The following is a 6,246-nucleotide window of genomic DNA, read 5'->3' on the forward strand; positions in this document are numbered from 1 at the left end:
CATATTGTGAGATTGCGAAAATGACTGTAAAGCATAAAGGACACTTTGAGAATCTGTAAAGATATTTATCTTCCGTAAACCAAGACATTGGACATATAATAGTGCTTGATAGATCGCATATAGTTCTGCTGTGAAGATAGTTATAATATTCGGTAGAGGATATTTAAAACTTACGTGTGCTTGAGAGTCAAAGAAAGCTGCTCCTACTCCATTCGGGGATTTTGCTCCATCGGTGAATATATTGTAATCTTGTGGGTTTAATGATCCTTTAAATTTTTTGTGAATTAGCTTAATAGATTCTGTCCCGTGGGAAGGTTGGGCTGATGGGAAGGATGAAGGTATAATTATTGACGGTTTGAAAGTGAGAGTATCATAATTGTATGAATGCATAATTAAGCGAGGTGTTCGTAGGATCGAGTCTTGAATGTTCTGCATTTCAACATATGCTATATATATATCACTGGATATCTTCTACTTGTTGGGGGACGCTGCTGGTAATATTCATACAATAATTTCAGTTTAGGAATTATAATGGAATTCGATCGAGCGATATGTTTGTGAATAAATTTTTTTTGCTAGCATTAACCTATGAATGTGAAGAGGTGGTTCTTTGGCCTCAACTAACAGAGCATTGGTAGGTGTAGTTTTAAGAGCACCAATACTTATGCGTAATGCGGAATATTGTATTCTATCTAATTTTAAGAGAGTTTGTTTAGGTGCTAAGTCAATTATATGTGCACTGTAATCCAATGTAGATTGAATTGTGGCTCGATACAACTGTAAAGCTGAGAAGGGTCAGCTCCCCAATTACTCCTAGTTACTGTTTTCAGGATGTTAAGATAACCTTCTGACTTTCGATATAACCGCTGAAGCTGAAAATTCCAATTAAGATTTTAGTCCAGACAAATACCTAAATACGAGTATTGGGGGGCAAAGGAGATGCTATAGCCATCAAAACTTATAGGACTTTTATCAAATGCTCGCTTGGGAGTGAAAATCATTGCTGCACACTTAGGAAGTGAAAGGTGAAGGTCATGTGAAGTTAGCCACTGAAAAACAAGACACATAACTTGCGATATCGTTCTCCTGCAGTCGTCAATGTTAGTATGGGGAAAATAAATTACGTAGTCATCGGCAAAAGCTAATATACGGGCGTAAGGGGTTACGATAGATTCCAGTTCTTTCATATATAAAGCGAATAACATTCCACTCAATATGGATCCCTGTGGTAAGCCATGTGATGTTTGGCGACTGGGGATTTGGTACTGAGAATATTTTAGTGTTATTGTACGGTTAGTGAATAATTGGTGCAAGATAGATATAAAAATAAAGGAAAAACCATGACTAGATAATTTTCCCCATAAAATGTGCAGCAAGACTGAATCGTAAGCACCTTTGATGTCCAGTTTGCTTCCTCCATCGAGCTAATAGAATCTTGTGTACTGCGTCCTCGCATAAGAGCAAATTGATACTTATAGTACTCCAACGTCCACACTAGTCTTCGAAGTAAAATTTTGCAAAATGTTTTGCGGATGCACGAACCTAAAACTATTCCACGGAAATGTTCTGGAACGTTTGGGCGTTTATTGGGTTTTAATATTGGAGTTATAAAAAAATTATTCCATTGTGTTAGCACTTAAACGGAATTGAAGATATCATTATAATACTGCAATAATAAAAACTGAGCTTGAGAGGGGAGTAATTAAATCATGTTATATGTAATGGCATCAGGTCCAGATCAATTTACAGTGGATATCACTATCTGAAGTTCGTGATAGGTTATCGGTTGTAACAATGTAGGAAATTGATGAGGATCATGAGCTAGCGGGTAGCCTATATGAATAGGGGTATTGCCGAGGCCGGAGTGATCGACTGTAGAAATTCTTCTAATACTGTTTGCGGAAAAGAATATTGGGTTTGATGTTGAAAGGTTAGAAGGTTCGTGTAATCGTGCGAATTGCGTTCCATAATTGTGCAGAAGGTAGGCGAGAAGTTAAAGAGGAGAGAAATGTTTGCCATGCCTTACGTTTCTTGGAATTAAAAATTAGTTTCGTTTTCGCAATATGCTTACGTAATTGCAGATAAGTATATTGAGTCATGGACTTGCGATATAATTTGAATAACAGTTTGCGCCGAGAAATAAGATCATGACAGACCTTATCCCACCATTTGATTGAGGTAACTGGGGGAGGTCTAAATGTTTTAATGGGTCTGCAAGGGCGAAAGGTGTTTAAATAGTGGGTCAAAAAGGCAATTAAGGACGGAAAAGTTATATTATTACCACGCTCACGTTGCAAAACTTGATTAACGTATTCACGATAAGCTTGGGGATTAAAATTTTTGTATGAGCGTACATTACTTACTGTTTGCAATGATAATATCGTGACACATTTACTAAGACCATACGTGATGAGGATGGGAAAATGATCGCTAGTGTGTGTATCTGCCAAAGTATGCCATGTGGTAACTGGAACCATGCTCGTATGGCAAAGTGTTAAATTGACCGCGCATGGTGGAGGACCTGGAGGTGAAATACGAGTTGGGGAGCCGTCATTGAGAATTGAAAAATCGTGTCTATTGGACATTAATAATAAATTTAATCCTTTTCCTGTATCTGTTGAACTTCCCCATTCAGTATGATGACAATTGAAGTCTCCTAAAACGAAAATGTATTGAAACTGTTCAAATTAAGCAAAAAAGTGCGCCCGTTGGCCTTGGGTAATATATATATGCGGAGGACAATATATATTTAGAAAACAAATATTATTATAAATGAGTCCTACTGCATAAGTGTGCGGTATAAGATAACGTAGTATAACTTAAAGAATTCTGAATACAGGTGGCTACCCCATCATAACCGTCTCCATCGTGTCTTATTATCTGATAGCCAACTAATCGAATATGAGAGTGAGGTTTTAACCACGTTTCTTGTAAAAATATGAGATTAGCCTGAGTCTCGTGTATTAGTAATTGTAATTCATGTCGTTTGGAAATGACACTCCTACCGTTCCATTGAAGAAGTCTGATCATGAACTTATAGTCATGATATGATCCCTTAATTTATAAAGGACATTACTGAGTTGGGGTTCGTGACCCAAGAGTTGTATTAACATTACAATGATGCATTGTATTTCTTGGTGAAGGTATTCCTTCGTTGGAGAATAAGTTTGGGCCTGAGAGGCTGAAATGTTTCTCTGTCCTCGGTGTTGAGGAGTAGGCTGAGTGGTCAACACTGGCTCAGCTGCTACTGATGTACTTGGTAGCGGAGTTAGTCATTCTGAAGGTACATTTTCATTACGGAGAATGGCTAAATAACCCTGGTTGTCATAACCTGACTCAGGTGCTAAGATTGCATAACAACTTGAGTGAACTTTCGCTTCCGTGGATTTTCAATCGGAGGTGACCTACTTTCTTGCGATAATGGGGGGAAACTGGTTCGGTTGTTGGTCCGGATAATAAACCAGAAGTGCTACCCGAGCCTTTGCCTCGGGAAATGAAATGTATTCCGTACTCATGAGTTTTTTAATTCGAACTTGGTATTTATGTTCGGGACAGTCAAATGATCCCGTGAGATGGTCTTTTTTGCAATAGGCACATTGAATAATTTGTTCAGTACACTGGTTAGTTGTGTGTAACTGTGAGCATTTACCACATCGGTAATTTTTTGCTTGAGATTGCTTTTCGGTGTGGCCGTATCGTTGACACTTCCTACAATGAATAGGTGAAAAGATCCATATATACTTTATACAATGCCACTTGTTGAGGAAGCGATTGTGAACGAAAAATAATCTTAACAGATCCGGTAGGAAGATACTTTGTTACACCATCCTGTAGTACGACTTTCCGATTAAGCCGTTGAACGGACTTAACCGGTACTGCAGTATCCAAATAGTTAAGGATTTCCTCATGGGAAACGTCCTTATCAACACCACGTATTATACCCACTCAAAATACCTGTGATGAGGGAATATACGCCTTGATTTTTAATGTTTCTAATATAGGGTTACGCAGTATGAAAAGTCACTTGGATCCTGTTTCTGCCCTTTCTTTGAATTGATTTTACGTTTAAGTCCTGTTCATAAAAACGTCGTCCGAGGGCTAAGGGGTGTAACCGACCGACGTTCTTATCTACAGTGGATTCTACGAACACTATATATGGACCATGGTGAAATTTGTTATAATACTCAGGTGCAGTATCCACTTGCTGTACTGTTGATCGCTGTTCGGGCTGGCTTTCAGTAGAACGTTGTAGATGGATTTCGTTGATCACTATTGATTAAATTGGGTAGTGGTGGTTGCTCGGATTCTGAAGATTTATCAGAGATGGATTCCTCCTCCATTTGAACTTCAATTTCACGCTCCACTAATATATCACCCGACACTGGAGGCAGCCATGGCCTACCGTCCACTCTCTACACACACAAAAAGAAAACTAGTCACCAAACGCCGTACACGAGCGAGACTCGCACACGAGCTATCGTACCGCACGGCGAACCAAATGCATTTAATTTGAGGCAAAAATGAAATAGAGAATGGTCTTCCAAGGCACCTCCACAGTGGCATGCCATCAAAAAGCAGAATGTTAGGCCCAGTTATCTTTGGGCTTTTCTTAACAGTAGGCAAACCAATCCTTGGATGCCGTGCTGTGTTGGCACGAAGTGGGGATTAAAGCAGTCAGCTGAATGGAAATGACAACCAGACCCTCCGGTCTAATGCAGGAGAAGAAGACTTCACTGATGTCACCATTGAGGTACAGTAGTTCACTGACTGAAGAATCTTGACTGTTAGCTGTGAAGATTGCTGCACCATGGTCCACTGAATTCTCTCCCTTTTCATTTGTAAAACATATACGTATCTTCTATGATTTTACCTTATATGTCATATGCTACATAAAAATCTTCAACCTGCGAAAGTGGGGCTGACAACCAGTGCGAGTGCAGTGGTGTTAAAAGGATTCAGTCCAGCTGTGTCATCCGTGTACAGTACTTCAAATGACGGGCTGGGTAGCTGTCCAACTTGGCAGGTTTGATCCTGGCTCAGTCCGCTGGTATTTGAAGGTGCTCAAATACATCTGCCTTGTGTCAGTCGATTTATTGGCGTGTTAAAGAACTCTTGCGGGACAGAATTCTAGCACCTTGGCATCTCCGAAAACTGTGAAAGTAGTTAGTGGATTATAACATTATTAGTATTTAATGGTTATAGCAGAGAAACCATAGAAGAAGTACTGGCAACTTATCTGTCTGTGCTAGCAGAATACTTCCAAAAATGGAGACTTGGACCTAATGCAGCTAAAACTGAAGTGTCTTGTTTTCATCTTAATAACAGGGACTCCAATAGAATACTAGAAGTGTATATGGATGTCACACTAGATAGAACTCTGTCTTATAAATCACACCACACAAAAACTGCTGCTAAACTAAGAACAAGAACCAATATAATTCAAAAACTTTGTGAAACCACACGGAGATCACTTGCGACAACTCTACGGACGTGTGCATTGAGTGCTGTATGCTCTGCGGCAGAATGTTTTGCACCAGTATGGTTGAACAGTGCCAGTGTAAACAAAATCAACTTCCATCTTAATACTACTATGTGTATTACTTCAGGAACAATCAGGTCTACACCCACCATTTGGCTGCCTGTCCTAGGTTACATACCACCCCCAAATCTTCGAAGAAAAAGGGCATTGATTAGGGAATACAATAAGATCTTAGCAAATCCTGGACTACCACTGCATTCTGGTATTCCTAACCTTAGAATAATCAGACATCCTCCTCTCACACGTGGGAATAATCCTGCTGGATTTAACATCATTGATTCCTGGAGAAGAGAATGGCTTCATAATGCTCTGGAAACATGTCAGCTGTTACCTTGCATCTCTGAGGCAGTCCTCGCAAAATATGGACAACACTCAATTGGTTGAAAACAGGAGAGGGAAGATGTGGGGACTCACTCTTCAAGTTGGGGAGTGCAATCCTCATCTGCATGTGACTGCAGAAATAGAGCTTAGGAGCTGATGATGCTTGTTGTTTAAAGGGACCTAACATCGAAGGTCATCGGCCCTAGAGCTTAGGAGGAGAGTATGAGGAATTTCTAATCGGAACTCTGAATTCCATCAGATACATCCAAGAACTAGGTGTTTGTTTATGATATAGTGAAAATGAAAGTCCACAGCCTGTTTTCAGTCATTCGACGGGAGCAGGAATGTAATGAATTAAGCCCCCATCTAGTGGCGAGGATAGGAAA

The sequence above is a fragment of the Anabrus simplex genome, chromosome 10, assembly GCF_040414725.1.
Source record: "Anabrus simplex isolate iqAnaSimp1 chromosome 10, ASM4041472v1, whole genome shotgun sequence".
Classification (NCBI taxonomy): domain Eukaryota; kingdom Metazoa; phylum Arthropoda; class Insecta; order Orthoptera; family Tettigoniidae; genus Anabrus; species Anabrus simplex.